The sequence below is a fragment of the Sitophilus oryzae genome, unplaced genomic scaffold (assembly GCF_002938485.1).
Source record: "Sitophilus oryzae breed Bouriz unplaced genomic scaffold, Soryzae_2.0 scaffold_172_pilon_pilon, whole genome shotgun sequence".
Classification (NCBI taxonomy): domain Eukaryota; kingdom Metazoa; phylum Arthropoda; class Insecta; order Coleoptera; family Curculionidae; genus Sitophilus; species Sitophilus oryzae.
Genome location: NW_022146424.1, coordinates 10,409,696 through 10,435,336, shown reverse-complemented (window position 1 = coordinate 10,435,336; position 25,641 = coordinate 10,409,696). Strand labels below are relative to the sequence as shown.

The window sequence follows — 25,641 nt, the reverse complement described above, 5'->3', positions numbered from 1 at the left end:
AACCACCCCTCAAATATTACAATATTTCTTATTTAAAAAACGGTCAAGTTTCCGAAAAAACGCTTAAACACGTATATTTTATTTCGTTTTTTTTCCTTTTTTAAGATTTTTTAAAAATGTATACAGGGTGTTTCGAAAAATCTGGTCATTGATTAATCACGATCCTGCTTAAAGCGCTTGACGTAAAAAGCTGATTTTTGGAAAATAGATTGACTTTAGGGTGTAGATGTTCGATAAGAAGGGATTTTTTGAAACTCGAGTTCTAAGGAGGTGAAACTATCCCTCAAATATTAAAATATTTTTTATTTAAAAACCGGTGAGTTTTTCGGAAAAACTCTTAAACACGTATATTTTATTTTGTTGTTTTACATATTTCAAGATTTTTGATAAATTTATACAGGGTGTTTCATAAAATATGACCATTGAGTAATCACGATTCTGCTTAAACTGCTTGACGTTTAAAGCTGATTTTTGGCAAACGGATTGACTGTGGGGTGTAGAGGTTCGATAAGGAGGAGTTTCTCGAATCTCAAATTCCAAGAGGGCGAAAACGCCCATCAAATATTACAATATTTGTAATTTAAAAAACAGTCTTTCGGGAAAACGCTTGGACAAGCATAATTTATTTGTTTTTTTTTACATATTTTGAAATATTTTAAAAAATCATACAAGGTGTTCGAAAAAGTTGAGTAATTTCTTAACCACGATTCTGCTTAAACTGCTTGACGTAAAAAGCTTATTTTTGGCAAACGGATTTTTCGAAAGTCAAATTCCGACGAGATGAAACTACCTCTCAAATATTACCAAGTTATATAATAATATCGCCATATTGTTTTTTTCTCATGCCCCCTCTTGCCCCCTCCCCATTCGGCGCCCATGCTTAATAACCATCTCTCAAAGAATGTTTTATTTTGTTGTTTTACATATTTCAAGATTTTTGATAAATTTATACAGGGTGTTTCATAAAATATGACCAAAAAAAAAAAATAATGTAAAAAAAAATAAAAAAAAAAAATAAATAAATGTGAGAAAATTTTATCCAGTTTGTATGTTAATGGAAATTCTTGCTTTATTTTCACTTGTATCATCACCATTACAAATGATTAATTCGACGCGAACGAAGTCGCTGGTACATGCTAGTATTACTATACATTTTCATATTTTTTTTATTTTCTCTAAAACGGTATGGATATTTGTAAAAGTATAAACGAGATTAACCATTAGAGAACAAGCAAAAAATTAAATTAATTGATAATAAAAAAGTTTTTGTTTTGTAAAGACAATTTAGGGAAACTGTTTAGTTATTAAATGGTTATTAAGCTGGTTGTCGGTTGTTGTTCACACGTCAATCGCAAACTCTACAGCTACGAACTCGACGCGCGTGCCGCTAAGGAAATCCTCCCCACCCAGCGGATGGACGGAAAACATTAAACAATTACAAATTGTTGAATTAATTTCGGTACAGTTTCTTATTCTTGTAGTCGTGGTCAAAGACAGACGAGTAGGATTCGAAATATAGTAGAAACATTTTCGGGGTGTTTTTTTGTGAGATAAACTCTATATTATTGTGAAAAAATATTTTTGTTAAGGTAAGGAATTTTTCTTTAATTTATTTTACCTAAAATATTTTTATGATAGTATTTATTACTATCATTTAATACAGTCTGTCTCCGGATTGTCTTTACAAGGGGAAAACTTTTTTATTATTGAGATTTTGAGAACAATGCATTCTTCATAAAAAATTTTATTTCAAAAACGGTTATTCAAAAATGGTTAATCCCGTTTATACTTTTATTTTTGTAGTTGTTCCGATCACATTCTCCGATAACTAATATCACCCTTTCCGTAGCATTGACCTAAATAAATTTGGTGCTTTAACATTTTAAAACAGCCAAAAATATGACGTTTATTAAAATTCTATCAATAATAATTTAGATCAAAAGATAAATTCGAAATTATGTTACCATAGAAACGCCAATTCATTTCTCTCAAAATGTCAAATGTCAATAATAAAAAAAAGTTCCTCTTGTAAAGACAATCCGGGGACATACTGTATAATAATATTATTATTGCTCAGGTATATTTAAATATGTAATAGTAAGAAATATATAATGTGTATTATTTTTTATTATTTTTTTTTCTTTTAAAAAATGATAAATATATTAGCATTTTTTTCCATAAAACCCACTCAAAATTTAGTTTTAATTTTTATACAATTTTTTTTTAAATGATAATGATATGCACTCGGAAAATTATTCCTTTTGAATATTTAATATAATTATTGCATATTAGGATATTATTTAATACACATTTTTATCTGGAATAATAAAACATACGTATTTTGAATTATTAATTAATTTTATAGTATATTTTGTTTATTTTTTCGATATGTGAATAATTTTACAACCGCTTATTACTAATTAACAATAAACCATATTATTCTTTTTATTTCAAATCGTTAAAATGAATTTTACATAATAAAAAAAATAAACCATTAAAATGAATTTTACATAATGAATATGTTCAGTTTTTTTATAACTAAAAAAAATAAGGTAGAGTAGATTTTCTATGTAAGTTAACTGAACTTATGAACTCTTTCATTGCTTTTGCAAAACAGTGGTTAGATATTTTGAGAAAAAGAGGCCATCAAATTAAGAAATAAATAGACACATTTCTTAAGTTATCACTTTTTTAAGCATAACTTTTCACTTTTACAAAAAGAAACAGAAAAGGTACGTGGAAGGCGAAAACTACCCCCAGTACCCCCAAACAACCCCCATATTTGCTCCTTTAGTATTTACTACATTTTATGTCACTTCTCTCTTACCTTTTCTTTTTTTTTGGGAAAGCCAAGTGTTAAAGCGCTTAGGAAAATATAGGCATCCCAAATCTCATTCAAATAGGAAAATCGGTTTTTATATATCTTAAAAAATGTGTTAATTTTATTTTAAATTTGATTACAACAGATGGGTACTTTTATAAAAAATAAATTGATTCCAAAAACACGTAGTAGAGATAAATTCGGCTGTTTTTTTTTGTTATTTTGGAAAATCAACCCAATACAGTCTCTATCTAATGAAGGGTGGGTTCCAAAACTGGTTTGAGAGTAGTTTTATTAAGATTCCAAAGTCCAAAGATTATAAACTTTGTCCAAAGTCAGTGAATCCATTAAAATATCTTTATATATACCAGGTGGTTAAGTTTATTATAGCATAAACTTATCAGTCGAATAGTAATACCACGACATAAAAAACAATTGTTTTATATGCCGTGGTCGTGGTAATACCGTATGATCGAATAAAAACGGCGTCCAGTTGGCTTGGAAATGACGATCGATGGCATTTCCTATATAAATTTACATATAAAATGACAGCGATCTTCATTTCATAGCCATCGCTGACGCCGTTTTTATTCGATCATACGGTACTTAATGTAAGATGATAATATAACAATCTAAAGGGAACAAAATATCCATAGATAAAGTTTCATTCACTAAAAATTGAAACAGCTTGACATATTTGTAGTTATATAACAAATTTTCTTTATATTGTATAGTTAACCTTAATATTGCCACAGCTTATTTATAACCAGCTTGCCGTCACACGGTCCGAATTGGTATCTCAGAAACCGTAATAGATACGAAGATTGTTACATTGGGGCAAAGTTGCGCCTTGGGATGTTCACCAAGATGCCATAAAAAAAATTTTACAAATTTCAAGGATTGCTGAGTTTTTTGGAAAAAACGGATTTTTTTGAAAATCAATTATATTTTTTCCTGTCGTTACCTTTTAGAAAATCAAAAAACTAATTGCACATTCTCATAGCCATTTTATTAGGGCTATCTGATAGTATTTTTAGATTTTCAAATTAGCTGATAATTTTTGAGATATAGAGTACAACTTAATTTTTTTAAATACGGGCCCGCATTTTTTATTTTAAATTTTGAAAGAACTCAGTCTCCTGAGTACAATGATATGCCACACTTTATACTTTTTTTTTGTTTTGGGTACCTTAACAGAAACAAAACTATTTAATTTTTATTTAAAAAAAAATTCAGTCCGACTCTGTTTTTTAAATTATTTAATCTGTTTACATTCATCGCAACAATATTGATCAGTGCTAATTAACATTAAATAAGGAAAATTGAGCCAATTGAAAGATTCAAATAAGTAATATCCAGATCAGCAATTTAAAGATATTATTTTTAACTTTTCTTGTTGTGAATTTTAAATTCTCAGTGTACGATCTAATAATTTGCATAATTATAATCGTAGTTATTATGAATAAATTAACTTCTACAAACTAGTTTCTAATGCTTTACATAGTCTACAGGTTCGAAAGGGTTACCACCCTCCCTATTGCACAAATTTATTTTTCGATCAATTTTATTTATAGCTTTTGAATAGATCTTCTACTTTCGAAAGTATTTTTTACTCTTTATTGTGCCTGCCGAGATGTGTTGATTTCACTTTTTTTTTAAATTTGGACCTGTCGAATTACTTGACGTCCAGTTACCTCGCTGGCCATTATACTGCTCTACCATTTCCAGTCCATCTTCCGGGGAAATGATTTGATTGTTTATATTACATTTTATTTATGTTATTTTTTATTATTTTATTGCATTTGATTTCCCGTATTCAACCCACGTCACTGTTAAGTTTGAAAGCTTATCAATATTGTAACGATGAATATATTAGATATTTAAAATAAAACGACTTGAGAGCCGGACTTGAAATTGGTTTAAATAAATTGTGTCCAAATTTCGAAAACAAAAAAAATATTAAGTGTGGCATATCATTCTACTCAGGAGAGCGAGTTTTTTCCCAATCTGAAATAAAAAATGCAGGTCCGTATTTAAAAAAATTAAGTTGGCCTCCGTATCTCACAAATTATCAGCTGATTTGAAAATCTAAAAATACTATCAGATAGCCCTAATAAAGTGGCTATGAGAATGTTAAAATGTAAAATACGTAATATTTTTTGATTTTCTAAAACGTATCGACAGGAAAAATAAAATTGATTTTCAAAAATATCCGTTTTTTCCAAAAAACTCAGCAATCCTTGAAATTTTTAAAACTTTTTTGATGGCATCTTGGTGCACATCTCAAAGCGCAACTTTGCCCCAATTTAATCATGTTCGAAGATGGTGAGCTGGTACTGAATAAGCTGTGCTATTATCTTAGCAAAATTATTTCCTGGTTCATTGATAATTCCTTGGATGCTTTCTTAATTCCTTACACTATCTAACGTCTCTATATAATACTATATTTATCATTAAATTAAGTTTTTCCATCGATTGTTTAAGTTGTAACGAAAAAATCTAGCCGCCCTGTAGATTTTTAGTTTTGTAATATTCAATTACTGCACAAGGAAATAATAATGTGTGAAAATCAATGACATCTAATGTTATTGGTGAAAATAATATCAATTATCAAGTGAAAGTATTTAAAAAATGTTTATTATTTTAATAAACACTTGTATAAGAAATGCTGAAAAGTTTGTAAGAAATAGGAACATTTTCTATTAACATATTAAAAAAATATTATTATAAGAAATTTGAATTAAATATTTAAGTCAGTTTTTTGAACTAAGAGAAGCCAGCCCTCGTATAGAAACAAAAATCTAAGATTCAAATATATAGATTGCATAAACTTGCATCTTTAAAATGTACATATTATCATTTATAAAAACAATGGTATTATCACAGATATTATGTAGTAGAAATGTGACTAAGGTATTATTCAATAATATTTCTATTTAAATAATGTGTCCATTCTATTGTTTGATGCAGTCAGTAATAGTATGCACTACTATTTTTTAGTATTACCCTTTATTACCTAGTTACACTCGTATATTCATCATTCTATGCGTCTGTTAGAAAACATTCAGATTTTTAATTTGCCTTAATCCAAGTCTAAATAAAGTGCTAAGTATTCGTTGATTCCGCATCAAAAAATATGAAAAAAAGTTTCTATAAACATGTGTGCGGAAATGCATAGTTTTAAAGTAGATTACAGGATGTTAAAACTTTTAAAAAATAGATATTTTGAAATTATCTTAAAAACCATTATTTTTTATTAGCTTGCTGTAGCTAGCACTGAACATCAAATGTTATAAAATTTAATAGAATTTAATAACAAAATTGACTAAATAAATAATTTATTAATGTAATTTTTATTTTAAATTTATTAATTGTGATTAATAAAATTGCGTTTAACTCATCATGGAGATCTGAATCGACAAAATATCAAGATACAAGTTTTAATCGACATTAAACGGTTTACACAATTTTACTAACCAGGAAAAAAGTCAGTGGCGCACACACTTTTTTAGAAAAATATTCCAGTGATAACCCTTATGCACGTCCCTGGTCAATCTGTCGATACTTCCTTAGCATTAAAATATGTAGTAACCTCAAAATTTCATTCGAATCACTATAAGCATTCGAAAGAAAATTATAATCGAAAAAAAAATGAAAACTTGAATCCCCTGTAGCTACGACACAAAGCATAATCTGACCTATGTCTATATAAAAAATTAGTCTTATTTTTACGAGAGAAATCTCTTCGCGTGAGATAGCACATGTTTTATTAAACACCCTGTATAAACATTATGTCTCATCATTTTCATCTTATTCGACTATTTCCAATTATGGTGTAGCCTTCCTCACATATTTAGTACTCTTAATTGTAGTGGAGCCAATATTGGCTATGCGGGCCCAAGTTATCGCTGCTAATTTCCTAATCTCATGGTCCCATATTAGATTTGGTCTTCTTCTAGGTCTCTTAATTCCTCGTGGGTACCATGCTGTAATTTTTGTGGTCTATCTGTTGTCAGTCCTTCTTGCCAGGTGTCGTGCCCATTGCCACTTGAGGAATTTGATTCTGTGGATTCTGTAATACATCTATTACCTGGGTCTTTTGTCGTATCTATTTTATTCTATTACGGTCTTTTTTGGTTATCCCTGTAAAGGGATAACCAAAACCTGAAACAACATCAATACTTGGATGAACATTGGTGTTTGGTAGTTTTTTGACATGAGAAATGTGATTTTGATGTCAATTGACTCCTATTTGTAGAGGGCGCCACCTACATGTGTTTTAACTGTTTTGAAGAGTAATAACTTTTCGTCCGTACCTGTATAAAACTACTGAGTGAAAAAATATACATTCTCGTGATTTTTTACCTAAAAAAGTCTCTTGGTAAAATTCGCTAGAAACAACCGCTCTCAAGATATTTAGAATGGAAATAGTCAATACATGTCATTATTGACAAAAAATAAGCATGTTGAGTAAACAGATATTTGACTGTGGGAAATATTTGACTGAATGGGAACTTTTTATTTTTTTAAAATTAATATTACATTTTTCTACGGAAAATGATGATAAAGAACTTTTAGCACAAAAACATTTCAAATTTATGATTTCAGCCTAATAACTATTTAGTCAGCATGCTTAATTTATGTCAAAGATGACAGGTTTTGATAATTTCAATTCCAAATATCTCGAGAACCATTACACGTAGCGATTTTTACTAAAAGAATTTTTTTACGTAAAAAACGTTTTAAATGCATATTTTTTTACTCAATTGTTTTATACAGGTACGGACGAAAAGTTATTACTCTTCAGAACAGTTAAAAGTATGTATGTGGCGCCCTCTACAAGTAGGAGTCATATTGACAAAAAAATCAAATTTCTCATGTCAAAAAACTACCAGACACCAATTTTCAATTAAATATTTACGTTACTTCAGAAATTATTTGAAAAAAATCGAAATAAAATTGTAACTTCTACACCCTGTATCTTCGAAACTAAGCATTTTAGGACATACATTTATACGAACTTTTTTACTTATTTTTATCTGCAGAATATGCTGCCGAAGTTTCCGGAATACAGTTCTGACCACCTTGTATATCTTTCTACTATTTCCAGTATTGTGTTATTTATTAGTCTAATTTTTAATTAATTAAGTCATTTAAAAAACTGTATTTAGAAATTAATTTTATATTTAATACAAGCCCCGAATAAAGTTTGTCCAACAAGGCAGGGGAGATTTCGACAGACGACATTCAAAAAATGACGGAGAATACACAATTTATCTTTGATTTAAAATAACAGACGGAACAGTTGTGTGAACAAAAAATAATTTCTAGAAATTTGCATCTTAAAAATGTTTAATGCATTATTGGGATTTTAATAGTTCAACGTTGTTTGAATACAGACATGAATATTGCTAATTAGGATGTGATAGGCCTAGAAATTATCCAATCGTTTAATTTATAATAACGTGAAATAATTGGAATATTAATTTAACAATAATTAAATAACCTTTTTAACAGCGAAAAGTCATATTATCATGTATTGTGAGTTGAAAGGATTTAATTATGAATTGACGTTGATAATAATTTTTATAATTATATTATTAAACGTATAATATATTTTGATGTTAATTTTTGGGGTAAATACGTTGTTTTTACTTCAATCAATTTTCAAAACAACCTCTTATACCTAAAGTGAAAATTAAATTATTATAATTAATATAATTGAACTCAAATATTATAATTTACGAATATAAAAATATAATCGTTAGTTAAATTATGTTACAGGTAAACAAACGCTATATAGAACGGTCGTTTATGAGGAGAACATTTAAAAGGATATTAAATTCTTTGATTAGAGATATAGTATAGTCTGTCGAACGAGAAGATCCATGACAGTGACAGGTGTGTCTGTCGGTTTTAACTCACAGGTAAATTATATTTTCTCTAATTTTTTTGATGTTCGAAATTCCCTGACTCCCTGTACAAACTATATAAAAAAAATTAAAATGCTTTTGAGATATAAGGTTATTTTTTAATTAATTAATTTATTTTTGGGTACTTCAGCGAACTAAAATGATATAACTGTCAATGCCATAGACCCTCTCGTTGAACAGACTATATCATAATAAGAGAAAGAGCTAAAAACGTATAGGTATGTAAACTACCAGTAGCAGTAAGACAAATATTTGCTAATGGAATTTTTAACGTTAATAGGTAAATGCATGTTTACCCATGTGTCTGGTACTAAAGGGTAAAAATTCATAATGAACAACGAGATATAAACCTGAACTTTTCACTCAGACTTATAAATACAATAAGTTAAGTATTATAGATATTTTTTTCATTTTAACAATGGTGGATCTAAGGTATTTGTGGATCTGAAGATCATGTTATCTGAAATTCGCGTCACGTTTTGGGGCTCTTACGTCAAATAGGCATCCGTGCGACTGAAAACCAATGGCGTGACGTACATGTTGATCAGTTTCAGCGTGACAATGTGTAGACCATAGGTGTAGACGTGAAAATCTTCGGACTGGTCATGAAGACGTAAAGATTCTTATTCAAAAAAATCTATAAATAGTATACGAGTTTCTGTTCGGGTTTAAGGAGTTAAAAAATGGACAGAGTAATTTTGATTTGAAATTTGACAAGTCGGGTTTGTTACAGCATTTATAAGTCAAGAACGGCTGGACCAATTTTAGTGATCTCTGACTTGTTAAAAATATTATTCAGAAAATTAACTTTTAAATAAATTAGGTTTGTAACTCCGCCATTTTCCACAATTGACAGCTCACGCTACGCACCCTTATAGTTTACTTATAATAATTGATGTGTACTGCATATCAGTGACATACTACATATTATAGAAAAGAAATTGAACCGAAAATAATGGTAAAATAACATATTCAAATCTAGAGAGATTTTGAAATATACCGGGTGCGTCTCAAAAGTGGCTCACCCCTATAACTTTTTTAGTTTTTCAGATAAAAAGGGTAGATTTGGTATGTTAGTATATGACATAAATTAGGATTGATTGACGTATTCAATTGTTTTTGGTCACTTCCTGTTTCACCGGAAATTACTACAACTTTTGATTTTTAAATGGCGCCCTCGGTATTTTTTTACTTCACTCGGTAGAAAATTATATTCTGAATAGAATGACCTATCATATGTCAACTTTTGGCATTCTCGTTTTATAAAAAAACGTATTTTAAATTTTAATCTAGAGTGCCATGACTATGTTAAAAACACTAATTCTTAATCAAGGAACCTTGGAAAAATAGATTGGGCCAAATGATCAAATCGTATTTTTAATCATATCTCAATTTTTTCAAATGGAACGAGAGTGGCTCTTTAGCATATTTGGAAATAGCATTTTTTTACGAATAATTTTATACCACACACTTACACTTGAATTTATAATTTCAAATAAACCATATGCGAAAATGCCAAAAGTTGACATGTGATATGTCATTCTAATTCAGAGTATCATTTTCTATCGAATAAAGTAAAAATATACCGAGGGTGCCATTTAAAAATCAAAAGTTGTAGTCATATCTGGTGAAACAGGAAGTGACCGAAAACAATTGATTACGTCAATCAATCCTAATTTATGTCATATACTACCAAATATATAACATACCAAATCTCGTTTTTTTAATTCAAAAAATAAAAAAGTTATAGGGGTGAGCCACTTTTGAGACGCACCCGGTATAGAAAATACTAGAATAATTGAAATGTATAGAAAAATTGAGAACAAATGACAACTGTCAAATTGATTGGTCTTAATCTAAAGTGTTAATCATTCCTACTCCAGACCATCCGATCAATCAGTCACCCGAACCATAAGATTGGTGAAAAAACTGTTAGTTCACTTGAAGTGAATTGGGAATATTGAAGTGCTATCAAAATGAGAGATTCAACTTTTTATTGAATAAATAAGAACAAATGAAGTGATACGTCTCTGATATCCTTCTGAATGGTTTGCTTTCTTGTCAAGTTTCTACAATTATTGAACTTTTTTTCAATAACAAGAAACTAAATAAATACCATTTTAAAGTCTCAAGCGTAATTTGCTGTATACTAATGTATGGTGGTATTAACATATTGCATCAAGATGATTCTTGTTCTGTTTTCTCTACAACCAACGTTTCGTTGTATAAGGGTCAATAAGTATAAGAGACAACATTTATGCAGAACAACACTTAAGTACCATATAAAAAAATACATAAGTTAATGGAAAACATTGGCGTACCATTCTGTACTTTCAAAAGGTTTTTTAATTTTCTATTACCTCTCTTTCTATTAAGTACGTCTAAGAATTCTAATAAGCATCTCTCTCCTTTTTTGTAACAAGAAAAGCACATATTAAACATATTTTTCGTAGATAGACAAGGTAATTCAAATATATGCATACACTAACATATATTTGACAACACATATGTATGTACTACACTGTCGTTGTAACAGTTATACCCTGTTATACATATATTTATAAATGAAATGCTTTATATATTTTTTTAAAAGCACGTCAATTTTAATGACAAATATGCCTACTAAAATTTGTTCAACGAGAGGATACACGATAGTGACAGTTGTGTCTGCCATTTTAATTCACAGTTAAATTGTTTTCAAATAAAGTAAGAAAAAAGCAAAGATAAAATCGGAAAAATTCGGTTTATTTCCAAATATCTTTAGAAATAATCATTGAATTTTTTCTCTAATTTAATCATATTTGTATCTTATAATATATTGTTTTTGATATACCATGCTGTTTATTTTGATCTTGGATCTGTATACCACGAGCCTAGATTTAAATAAATTAAAATCCGTAAAAAATAAATACGACAAAAAAATATAGTAAATGCATTAAAAATAAATTACAAAAAGGAATTAATTTTGTTGAAGCAAACATTATATTATATAGTTAAAACTAAAAAATTATAAAATAAGAGTTTCTTAATTTTCTATATTAAATTTAAGTTTCATTGCTGAAACAACTATATTTGCTCACCCTGTATATATGTATGGGCATACAAATGCATGCGTAGTGTATTATGGTAGTTTTTTAACCCTGTCAGTTGTGTCTGACCGTTGACTTCTTGCAGGAATGCAAGCTACAAGCTACAAGGTATAATAAACACAGAGATTGTTAACTAATTAAGTTAATCTTTTATTTTAACTTGGTTGTTGATTTTATTATCAATATTGATTAATTTACTAATGGCAGTAATTTTTTTTTGTATAATGAACTGTAATAAAGCTAACAAACGTCCATTGAACCAATCCGGGGTCCTTATAAATAAATGTCTTCAAATGAGGGAACAAAAGGCACATATGTCAGTTTTATATTATATATTGTTTTGTTAGTTTCTCTTTTATGAAGGGGGGCGACTAGTTTTGAGACATTGTTAAGTCTCATCCTCAAGTCCCAAAGCTGAAATCAGTAATAAAATATAATCAAAACACAGTAAAAAATAAGTCAAAACAACAGATACAAAATACATATGCTAGTATTTTACTCCATCCGCAACCTGGAATAGGAATCCTCCAACGGTCTAAGACACTCGAAAGAGTTTCTCAGAACTTACGACCGAGAAAAATCAAAGATTTCCTTCCGATTTAAGTAAGAACAATCTTCGGATTCTAACGGGTTTCTAACAGGACACTGTCTCTTCAACGAACACAGTAGATTGAAGTTGAGAAACAACGGCAATGTAGATTCTGTGAGGAAAATGGAGAAACACCAGAACACTTTATCACTGAGTACTGAGTGCGCTGAAACGACAAACGTTCGCGCCATAAACTTTAGTACTAGTCCGGCAGCAGAACCCGGATTTTTCCCTGAAGTGCCAATTGTGGGATTAATTTTTTTTTATGACGGATTATTATAGATCTATATGTCTATTTTCCATATCCGGCTGATGACAAGCTGTCGCCCTTGGGGAAATCCAGATATACAGGGTGTCCCAAAATATAAAACATAAAAATGTATTCGATAGGTTTTTAAGCTTTAGGCCTTAATTTTTGTGTGGGTTAGTCAATTTATTGTATTTATACTAAATATAGGCTTACCTTTATAGCATAAAAATAATAATCATTATTATTTGCAATATACAGGGTGATTTAAAAAAAAAACTTATACCTACATTTTTCCGATTAATATTTTTCTTGTTTTTAGAACTTTGTATGTTAAATTCAATTCAACAATCATTATTGGTATTAATAATTTTAGGTTAAGGTTCGAAGGTCTTTGAATTACCGATGATTTTGTGTTTCCATTTCAATGATTCTGTGAAAAGTTAACACACATTTTTAATAATTTAGAATAAAGCAACAACATTGAGTTAATGAAGCCTCAACAAAAATGTTAGCATAGAAATATAGGACTTTTCATTACAGTTGCTGATACTTTTAATTTGTAACCTAAAGTATCAGTAAAAAGAAATATTATAAATATCATAAACCTTTTCATTAAGGCTCCATTAACTCAATTTTATTACTTACATAATTATGTTATACTAAATATATCTTTTTCAGGGTAATGAAGGAATATGCTTACTTTGCCGATATCAGTGTCCTTAATTAAAGTCTAATAATTTATAAGCCCTGCAGTTCGCAGTTGGAAGCTGTAGTTGCCCGTTCCAAGTTCATGAAATTTTAAATCTGATGGAACGGCCGACTGCGACTACTGCAAACTGCGGAGCCTATAATTTAGACTTAGAGTGGCTGCAACGACGTCCCGTAATCTTGCCGTTAAAATAAAAACAAATTGTTTTATTTTAACTGCAGGATGACGGGCCGTCGTTGCAGCCACCATTAAAGGTCTATCCCAAGGCAGAAAGATAACAGTGATTTCTCTTTCGGATTAAAATTTTATTCTAACAATAATACCTAGTTAAGCATGAGTGAAAAGTGTTTTTTTTTGACTGGAAGTTTTCCTGTCAGAAGAAAAGTGAAAAACTTTCAGTTGCTGATGCACAACGTATAGAAACTATTATAAAGTATAGCAAAATGTATCAAGATGGCAAATGTGAAGAATTTGGAAGAGAAGATCGCTACGGACAAGGATTTTTGTTTACTATGTCACAGAGGTTGCGTTTCGACGTACTCATCCAAAAAACATTGGAGAAGGACCTTATCCTCGGACGCTATTAACAAGGCTGGAACTTCAAGTACGAAAATGCAGCGACGCTTCAGAAGTGCCAATCTTTATCTTCAAAGAAAACTGTGTATTTTTGGACTAAAGTGTGAACTAGAAAAAGATGAAAAGCACCCACATCGATAGGCAGCGGCCTTCCAGTTCCGCGCTTTAGAAGACAACTCTAAGAAAATGGTAACTAAAGAAGCGATTTTGAAAACTTGTATAGAAAGGAATGATACCTGGGCTTCTGAAGTGAGGCTAAGATTAGTGGGCTTAGTTGCTTTCCGTGAGGTAATAAATATAAAAGCATCGCTCTTAGCTCATCAGGACATAATACCAAATGTTTTGGCAGCTCATGTCATTAGCGGTTGTGACACCATTGCAATGTATTATGGAATAGGCAAAAACAAGGTTATCAAAACTCTTAAAAATGGACACTCTTTGTCTTACTTAGGCTAAGGAAACAAAAATATGGATGAAATCGCAAGTCAGGCTGCTAAATTTATAACAGCATGTTATGGAAGAGCAGCTTGTTATTCCACCGAGGCTCGTATTTATCCGAGGCTCGTGTACAACTTTGGGCAGAAAGAACTGCATGCGGAAGGTCACAATTGCCTCTTTTACGCTCGTTTCCGCCAACGAACTTTAGAACCTAATCCGCCAAACCTACAACCGACGGACTATGGATTTTTCAAAGATGCCAACGGAAAACATTTGCCAGTCACCCTACCAGAAAGGACTGAGGTGGTACCTTCCGATATATTACAATTGATTCGTTGCTCTTGTTCAAGCGTCAGTCCATGTAGCACAAAAAGATGTGGGTGTAAAGGTGCTAGATTGCCTTGCACAATGTTTTGTATGTACCACGGGAAAGCATATTGTTGCAACAAACTAACCACCGCTGTACCGGCTAATGATAATGAGGATGAAGATGTTGTGGTTTTCGATAAAGAAGTTGATTCTGAGGTTGATACCGACTGATAAACTTTAATGTTTTATGATATGCGTGTTTAAAATATTTGCCCTAGTCCTTCAACGCAAGTAAAGTTACTTTTAAAATGCCCTGTATAAAAAATATGTTTGTTATTCTTTTACTCATACATTAGGTATATACATACCTACAAAGTATACAAAATGCCAAAATGTAATTTTTCGATTTACCTTCAATTAACGTGAAAATATATTATGTTTTTTTTAATCACCCTGTATATAAAATGTTTTGTTATCACTTATACCTATGAAAAAACCTACATTATTAAATAAATCAATGTAAAACACACGTTAAAAACACACAAAATAAGTCGATAACTCGAATAACACTCGAGTTCACATAATTGATAATGAATCACCCTGTATCTTAATTTCCCCAAAGATACCACTTTGTGATCACTCGGATATCAAAAGTAGGACACCTATAGATGATAAATCAAAAAAACTTAATCCCAAAATTTTGGGTTTACCCCAGCGGCTGCCGGACTATACGGCTGATGTTGGAGATGGAGAGCTGGCACAAGAGCTGGCCTCTGTGGAGCCGTCTCAAATACTAGCTTTTGTCAAAACCCTGAGACTGTATGATGAGTTATAACTCGTTATAACTCAAGAAAGGGGAACACACAATAGATCTGTAAGGTCGCGGTGATCACTGTCCTAACATTCTACAACAAAGGCAAAATAATGTACAATTCACATCCATGAGTGCACGGAAAACTAAAAAATAACCAAATAAATATGGGTGCTTTCGAACAATGTCGGTTTAGTAGATATATGACATCATAACGATTAAAATATTTAACAAAATTCCCGGGACCTTTTTTTCAAATTCTAGCTGGACCATCTCGGACACCTATAAATCTAGACGTATGGAAACCCTATAGCTTAAATGAATGCATTTCGGTATGTTTTAAACACTATTTTAACGGAAAAACATGTTTCATATATTATTTCTTCTTAATTTTAATGGAACGTTAGAGTTTCTCAAGACTAGTCGAACCAAACCATTAAGCGGCGTTTAGTGTAAAGTTACGAAATACATATTGAAACGATAGTTTTTAGAAAAAAAATGCAACATACTATTAATTGTCCTTTTTATTATGACCTTGTCACTTTCAATCTTTCCGGTGTATATTATCTCTTTTTTCATAATTAATTGTGCGAGTGCCTACATCTACTTCGACCGTTCTAGACACCTTGTAAGTATCGATAGTCAATATATTTATTATTAACATTGTTTTCGATGTCACGCTCGTCTTTCTGGCATAATTAATCAAAAGTTGGTCTTGATCTTGATTTTCATGGAGCGTATATTGTGAAGCTTGACATTTTGTCACGTATTGCTATGAAGGTCGTGTTATTACTAATCGAACTTCGTAAAAAATATTAATTGATAAATAAATTGCAATTTGGAAGAAGTGTTGTAATGGTTTTTGAGTAATTATTGCATGCAGTACACTGTCAAATAGACGTGTGTCCTTTCGGAATGGCCTTGATACTTTTCTGTTAATTTAGTTTAAAGTTTTTTTGTATAAGTGTTTCTATGATCGTAATATTATGGTAATTTTTATAAGAAAAAATTGGCGCCGGGAGGCACGTATAGCCGCCCATACTAAAATATGTTAATATCTCGAAAACTGCAACTTTGACTGATTTTGATGTTATTACAAATTTTGTTGCAAATATTATTCCTAATCTTAATTTGAAAACCGTGTTTCGCTAGCTACTGTAATTTTGGAGTTACGCTTTTTTTAAAATTTTAACCCCCTCCTATACCCCCTTACCAACCCCCCACCCCCACCAAAAACTAATGGCCAGATTCTCGGGTGCCACAGTATTTTTGTGCCAAATTTGGTTAAAATCGGTTAAGCGGTTTTTGAGTTATCGTGTTACAGACGGCAGACAGACAGACAGACAGACACCACGAAAATATTTTGTATTTAGGCCATTTATGAACCAAATAACTCATTTTGAGTGAAATTAAAAAAACTATTTTTTTGCCGATCCTAATAGCCTACCATACCTATTGGTATGGTCGGCTAAAAAAGTGCAAGTCGTATTTGCCCACCGAAGGTCCCGTATAAATTTATATATACATATTGTAAATGGTTCAGGAATCGATTTAAAAATAATTAAAAATACACTCACCAGCACGAAAAACGGACACCTGAAAAGTTTTGATGTATTTTGAAGTTTAATTATATTTTGTTTTTGTTTTTGTTTAAAGCAATATGTAGCTATATTATTTGACTTTTAAGTACCTCTTTCTAAATTAAAAACGATTTAAAAATGAAAGTTCCCATCTGTCAATTATACGGGGGAAAATAAAAAAAATATTTGAAACACCCCGTGGAATATGTTAAGACAGCAAGGAATTTAAGAATAACTTTATCACCTAAGTATATCCTTTTTCGATAGTTTGTTTTTTGGTTCATCTCAATTAGGGAATGCAATCCCGCACCAAAATCTCAATCCCGCAAACCCGCGGGATTAAAGCAATCAATCCCGCGGATCCGCAAAATTGCGGGACTGTAAACAATAGTCATACATTTGGTCCTAAATGGTACAAAAGGCATTGTACATTTTGCATAGGCCCACAATATATTGATATAGCGTGTACTTTAAACTAGCTGTACAGAAATTTGGACCGATGTATACAGGGTGTTTAAAAAATATATTTAATATAAAGAAATAAAAATATTATTCTGATGTTAAAGTTTTTTTAACTTGTGTTAGTTATCTGCTTTTAAATACACTCTATATCAATAATTTTTTGGCATATGCAGAATGTACAAAGCTTTTTGTACCATTTAGGACCATACGTATAGGACTAAAAATGCATATTTTTTCAAAAAAAAACGTCGTATTTTACCTTAAAACAAAAAAAAATAAAAAACCGATCAAATTGTTTTTTTTTCTAATTTCAATACAGATTAGTCGTACTTGGTAAAAATTTCGATTTTTTAAAAATTATAAATTTGCGGTAAAAAAGATTCTTGACCAAATTTTCACACTCTTATAAAACACCCTGTATACGAGAATTCGCTAAATATATTTTCGAAAACCACATAGCATCTTAATCACAATAGATGCATCTAAAACCTGGTCCAAACCGCATCCCAAAATCTTTTTTAGTTCAAGAGATATTCAACTTTAAATTTACCCTAAAATTTTGCTTGTCCGGATAATTATGTCCGACAGTTTATTTGACGAAATTGTCCACAAGTACTAGTTAAACGCTTTTCTTTACTTACGAACATACGCCAGAAAGAAATCTAACATCTAAAACTAACCTCTTTGTTTCACTTATTTTTAATGGCCAAGCCGTAAGGGGTCGATCCCGCGGATCCCGCACGGTAAATCCCGCAACTTTGATCCCGCGGAATCTCAGAGGGATCCCGCATTTGCGGAATCCAGCATTTGCGGGATCCAGCATTTGCGGGATTGCATTCCCTAGTCTCAATAGCTTTATTTTTGCTGGGGATATTCGCTTTTAAAGAAGACACTAACATTTTTTGGTAATTTTGAAATTAAAATTATTACTAGTTAACAACAGACATAGTAAGTTGTGGTCCCGAAGCAGGCCTTCTTGACATAATAATCTTCTTCTTACAGTCCATTCACTTACATGTACGTTCCTCAGGCACAATTCATTATAAATTTGAAAAGCTGACAAACGGAGGTTCCTTAGCGATAAACTTACAATAAGTCGATCGTCTCGATTCGAACTTCTCATGCGAATGTTCCTGGACGTCTAGAATATGAACTTATCTCGAGGAAGCGACTGCAACGTACTTTGTGGACACCTAAATCTGTTAGCGACATCATTTTGTCGCTATCATCTTCAATTAAAGCAACTATACCGGTTACAACTCCTGGACTTAAAACCCCCATCTCTGCTAGAGTAACTGTCCAACAGCCAACAGACAATAATAATAAAAATTTTAAAAAACAGTGACATAACATAAATTATAAACACTATCTCATAGGTCCGTTGATTGGATAAAGGCATGGTTTTAATGTAAAATTTACGAAAAAATCACTCAGTGATCACTCACTCAAATCACTCAATCACTCTCTTCTTCAAAAGCGAATATCTCCAAAAGAAATAAATTTAGTTATTCAGATGGACGAAAATAAACTGTCTAGAAAAAATGCACCTAGATGATAAAATGATTTTTAAAATGCTTATAATAAAAATATAACATAATATGATTGTACACTTAGTCCTCAGATTTTTAGATAAATAAATAAACAAATAAATATATAATGATTTTTATTGTATAAAGAGTAATATTACAAATATACAATACTAGCGTGTACCAGCGACTTCGTTCGCGTCGAATTAATCATTTGTAATGGTGATGATAAAGCAACATACAAACTGGATAAAATTTTCTCACATTTATGTCAGCATGAGAAAAAACAATATGGCGATATTATTATATAACTTGGTAATATTTGAAGGGTAGTTTTATCTCGTTGGAATTTCACTTTCGAAAAATCCGTTTGCCAAAAATAAGCTTTTTACGTCAAGCAGTTTAAGCAGAATCGTGGTTAAGAAATTACCCAACTTTTTGGAACACCCTGTATGATTTTTTAAAAAATTTCAAAATATGTAAAAAACCAAATAAATTATGCTTGTCCAAGCATTTTCCCGAAAGACTAACCGTTTTTTAAATAACAAATATTGTAATATTTGAGGGGCGTTTTCACCCTCTTGGAATTTGAGATTCGAGAAACCCCTCCTTATCGAACCTCTACACCTCACAGTCAATCCGTTTGCCAAAAATCAGCTTTAAACGTCAAGCAGTTTAAGCAGAATCGTGATTACTCAATGGTCATATTTTATGAAACACCCTGTATAAATTTGTAAAAAATCTTAAAATATGTAAAACAACAAAATAAAATATACGTGTTTAAGAGTTTTTCCGAAAAACTCACCGGTGTTTAAATAAAAATATTTTAATATTTGAGGGATAGTTTCACCCCCTTAGAATTCGAGTTTCGAAAAATCCCTTCGTATCGAACCTCTACACCCTAAAGTCAATCTGTTTTCCAAAAATCAGCTTGTTACGTCAAGCGCTTTAAGCAGAATCGTGATTAATCAATGACCAGATTTTTCGAAACACCCTGTATACATTTTTAAAAAATCTTAAAATATGTAAACAACAAAATAAAATATACGTGTTTAAGCGTTTTTTCGGAAACTTGACCGTTTTTTAAATAAAAAATATTGTAATATTTGAGGGGTGGTTTCACCCTCTTGGAACTGGAATTTCGAAAAATCCCTTCTTATCGAACCTCTACACCCTACAATCAACCCGTATGCCAAAATTGAGCTTCTTACGTTGAGTGGTTTGAGCAGGATCGTGATTAATCAGTATGTCAGTCACTTAAGGATTTTATATATTAGTATAGATTACAGTTGAGGGTTGGAACCTTTGGTGTTACACAGCAAAATAAAAACACTAAATCACCACAATACACCAAAACACTTTTACTTTTGCACTGTGTTTTGGTGTATTGTGGTGATTTAGTGTTTTTATTTTGATTAGTATAGATTACACAATAATTGGTAAGAGTTTGGCGTTAGCCACCCTTCCAATCCACAATAAAATAAAAGTAAATGATTCTGCGCTTAGAATTCGAATTATAAAAAAATGCAAAAGAATTACAATAAAGAAAATATTTTTTTTAAACAGCTGATCATTAAAACGATATTAAATTAATTCAATTAGTAGACAATTATTAATTGACTTTAATTAATTATAATTAGATAAGTAGATATCAAATCTAACCTAATATGTACAAGAGTAAAATAGAGATTGAGATTTCATAAGAAAACTCGCTTATAGTAAATAAATACTGGACATACCTTATCATAAAACCATACACGTATATGGGAGTGTGATTTTACAATACCCAAGACAGAAAATATTATTTTTCCTGGAAGCCCCTTTTAAAATATTGGACGTGATAAATCGCAGGTATTCATGGTATTCATTTCCATAATTTTATGATTATTGTTAATTTACAATACGGTTCTTCTCATGAAGCTGCTTCTAAACTGACTCACAACGATGCATCGTAAAATAATTTTTGTAGTTGTAAAAGTGACGGTTGTGGTTAGATGAACAAATATTTGTGAATTCCTCTATATTTACTTATTTCTATTAATTTGGGTTTTTTACACATATTAATTTATCTTGAAATAATAAATAACATATATTTATTTCTTCAACATTAAGGGACTGTCCTAGGCCGGGAACACTGCGAGTTGTAAAGCGCATTTTGTGTTTGTCTCCTTTCTACAGTATGGCCCCGGATTGTCTTTACAAGAAGAAAAACATTTTCATTATTGCCATTTTAAGGAAAATGCATTCTTCATTAAAATTTTGGCTTGCTCATAAATGGCTAATCCCGATTATACTTTTCCAAATTTCCATATAGTGGAGTGCTTTAAGCCCTTATGGGATATAAACCTCGGAATTCATTTACTGTGAACGAATTTTTATAAAACTTCTTGCATTGTATTGTTAATAAGATATATTACAAAGTTTACCCATTTAAATTCGTTGCTTTTACTTTAGTATTTAAAAAAACACACACATATACAAATGCATACATACAAGATGGCTCCGTATTCCGGAAAAGCTCTGTATCAGGATTCCTATTTGATTTTTGCACTCCAAACCTTTTACAAAATATGTGTTTAATGGTAGTTCACATTTCAAAAATATTTTTATAGATATACAGGGTCAGGCAAATATATATTTGTCTAGTTCAGTAAATTTGCTATAAAATTCCGGTTCCAAAAATACCTTAATACCATAGAGTATACTAAGTGGTTTTTGAATTATGACCAAGTCCATAAGGACGTCAATCTAGACGTCCAGGACTCTTCGTATGAGAACTTCTAATCGAGACGATCGACTTATTGTAATTGTATTGCTAAGAAACCGTCGTTTGCCAGCTTATCAAATTGATAGTGAATTGCGCTTCCCTCGTATAATTAACAGATTTTGAGGGGAGTTTGATTTTTAATTTAGAAAAAGATACTACAACGTCAAATAATTTGGCTACACACTGCTTAAAAAATCATCAAAATCGGCCCATTAAAATAGAATATATTATTTAAAATACATCAAAGTTTTAAGGTGCTCATTTTTCGTGCCGGTGAATGTATTTCAAAAACTATACAATTTAGTCATATACTTTTCTAGTGAAACAAACCTTTATGTTTTTACTAGAATCCAAATATCAAATAATACATAGGGTGTGTTCCATTACAAAAAACATAACTTTGATGTGTAACTTTTTTTGGGGACACCCTGTAGAACTCTACATAATTTTAGAAAATGCTTTAAATTGACTTACAAAAGCTCACAAACTTTCACTTCAATAAAAACTTTTGTTCTCCTTGTATAATTCGATTTCAATCAAAATTTCCATGATTAGAATATAAGCAGAATAGGTATAGCTTATGAATTAGATTTATTTATTTCAATAAATTTACTTAGAAAAAGAATTAAAAAATTCAAAAAATTAAAAAGGAAATAATTAAGAATTTACTGAAATTACTAAAATAAAAAATTAAAAGCAACGAAAAAAATGGGTAAACATTTTAGTATTTTATCTATAAACACAATACAGAAGGTTTCGCGATAATACATTCACAGTAATTGAATTCCGAGGTAAAAGTCTCTGGGCACTCCACTAATACCATTTTAGAGAAAATTAAGAAAACATGAAAATATGGTTGAATTTTTTCCTAAAAATCAAAACGCGTTTCTATGGTACTAATATAATTTAAATAGATTTCATTCTTTAATAAATGGTTATTAATCATATTAATTAACGTCATATTTTTTGCTGTTGTTAAAGATTCACATTTTTCGATTTTTATTATCACACTTTCCGTAGCATTGAACTAAATAAATTTTGCGCTGCTTTAACATTTTAAAACAGCAAAAAATATGACGTTAGTTAAAATTCTATCAAAGAATGAAGACGAAAATACATTACCATAGAAACGCGTTTTGATTTTTAGGAAAAAATTCAACCATATTTTCATGTTTTTTATTTTCTCTTAAAACGGTATAGTTCAGTCATTGGGGATTTTTGCTTGGAAAAAAGTCCGGAAGTTATGCAACTTTGCAGGTTTATAGGTTTTGGGGTCCCTAACTAAAATTCATAAAATGCACATTCCCAGACTTGCCGCCGGCGCCGCCATCTTGCCAAGATGGCGCCCAAAATCGGTATTTTGTGAATATCTCGAAAACTATGCGTTTTTCGCAAAAATTTGAGGAGAGCAAAATTAAAGAGAATAAGATTTTCTATAGAAAAGTTTCATGAAAATTTTCGCTAAAGTTAACCGTCTAGGCACAAAATCGCTGGAAATTTTACAATTTTGCGTAAAATATGATATATTATGTACAGGGTGGGTCAAATTCGACGCTTTTAAAGGGAAACACCCTTTTCTATAGGAGATAGACGAAAACTAATATAGGTGTCTGGAGCAAAAACATGATGGTGAAAACCGCATATCGATATCTGTTACCGTTTCGGAGTCACGGGGTGTTTTTTAAAAATGTGCATTTTTAACAAATCGCTGTAACTTTTTTGCTATGGAAAATTTTGTATTTTTATAAAATCATTTCCAAAGCACTTTTTTACGTAGGTTTCAATGGTTTAAGTATAATTTTTTTAAAGTTAATAATTTAAGAGTTATCAACAGAAAATTTAATTTTTTATATGGGACACCCTGTATATTTTTAATTTATTGAAAAGAATTTAAAATTATCTTTCCAAAAATATAGCACACTTGCTATTTTGCTCGATTCCTCTTCGAGATATAGAGTTTATAAAAATTCGTCCACTTGAAATAAGTAGGCTTTGAACGGCGCCGGCTGTAATGCAAAAAAATTCTAGCTGTGAACATCAATTAAAACGAAAATAATATTTGCAATGAGAGATGCAGGATTTTATAACAATTTGAACTATATTTAACCAACATCAACACATTTAAACTATATCTAATAACAATAAAAATAAATAGCAGACCAAGACATGAGATTTTGCTACAGATGTTCGACATATCGACCGTTTTCTGTTATGGACAGACGGGGCCGTTTTTGAACATTTCTCGCGGAATTTATTAACTCAGTAGGGGTAAAAGATACCCCCTCATAATTGCTAAGTATTTCTAATTCTTGTCTAGATTATACAAATTGGGCAATTTAGAAATAAGGACCGTTATTTTCCGCAAAGATGTCCATAGGATTAGATCCATAGGCATTAAGTCCGGCGGCCTCGACGGCAGACGGCTGGGATCTTGGATAGATATTCAATTATTCTTGAAATTGGCTGCAAAAATTTGCTGACAACTTCAGAGTTCTGAGGTGGTGCCTCGTGTTGCTGGAAAAATATGTTTTCGAGTTTCATTAGGGGCATATCATCAATAAGGGGTCCAAAGCCTACTAGTTAAAAGTGGCGAACTTTTAAAAATTCTGTATTTCGAAGGGGATTATACCAAAATATGAAGTGTGCTATATTTTTGGAAAGGTAATTTTAAGTTCTTTTCAGTTAAATCAAAATATACAGGGTGTCCCAAATAAAAAAATCAATTTTTCTGTTGATAACTCCTAAATTATTAATTTTAAAGAAATTATACTTAAACCATTAAATTCTACGTAAAAAGGTGCTTTGGAAATGTTTACATAGAAATACAAAATTTTCCATAGCAAAAAAGTTACAGCGATTTGTTAAAAATACACATTTTTGAAAAACACTCCGTAACTCCGAAACGGTAACAGATATCGATGTGCAGTTTTCACCATCATGTTTTTGATCAAAATTGAGCTCCAGACACCAATATTAGTTTTCGTCTATCTCCTATAGAAAAGGGTGTTTCCCTTTAAAAGCGTCCAATTTGACCCACCCTGTACAGTCGATTTTCCGAAATCAAATGTCGATTAGGGTTCAATAAACCTAGTTTTAGTTTAGTTTCTTCAATTTTGTACTAGAAATGAATTGTAAAAAATTTCTCCTAATTATAAAATAGGTAAAATTCAGGAAATTTGGTGATTTTTCACAAGATCTGGAATTTTTTGTGAAGTTGAGGGAATATGAAGGTTTTTTATGGCTCCGTTGAAGAAATTCGCTCGAAAATTTCTGGCAACCCTGGGGTTGGGTATTTACTAAACGAAAAGAATAAGCTTGGCATTGGTCTTTCCCCAAATAATCCACCTCTTATTTCATCTGCGGCCTTTGACCAAGCTAGTTCGTCCTGAAGAAATGGTGTATCTGTCCACATTCTTCGATCGTTTTAGTCTATCATACGATACCGTTCTCCTGTAATTATGGTAAAAGCTACACCTGTCAGTCATTAGCGTAACTAGCAATTTATCCTGGGATGGGCATGGGGGTGGCCTGGGGTTGAGCCCTGGGGGGCCTAGGGCTAGTTTTTTTTTATAAATAAAAAATAATTTTAAAAAACACATTTTTTCAATAAAACGTTTACATGAATTTCTCTATCAATAAATTTCATAGACTTGGTTATCAAACCGTGTTCCCGTGTATTGCTTAAATACCTACAAATTTTCTAAAGAAATAAAAATTAACACATTTTTTGGACACAACAAAATAATATTAACTAAACAAAACTAGAAAACGTCATTTTTAC

At 30.9% G+C, this 25,641-nt stretch overlaps 1 protein-coding gene across 2 annotated transcripts in view; it reads left to right on the top strand.

Moving 5' to 3' along the window:
* The first annotated feature begins 1,460 nt into the window (after window positions 1-1,460).
* Window positions 1,461-25,641, top strand: part of LOC115881651 (fatty acyl-CoA reductase wat-like) — a 46,949-nt gene continuing 22,768 nt past the window's right edge. Inside the window, exon 1 of one of the 2 annotated variants that reach the window (XM_030899221.1) lies at window positions 1,461-1,589. The gene's annotated coding sequence lies outside the window, so the exon portion shown is untranslated. Of the gene's footprint in view, window positions 1,590-16,108; window positions 16,154-25,641 lie in introns of those variants that run through there. The other variant, XM_030899222.1, reaches the window with a different exon arrangement.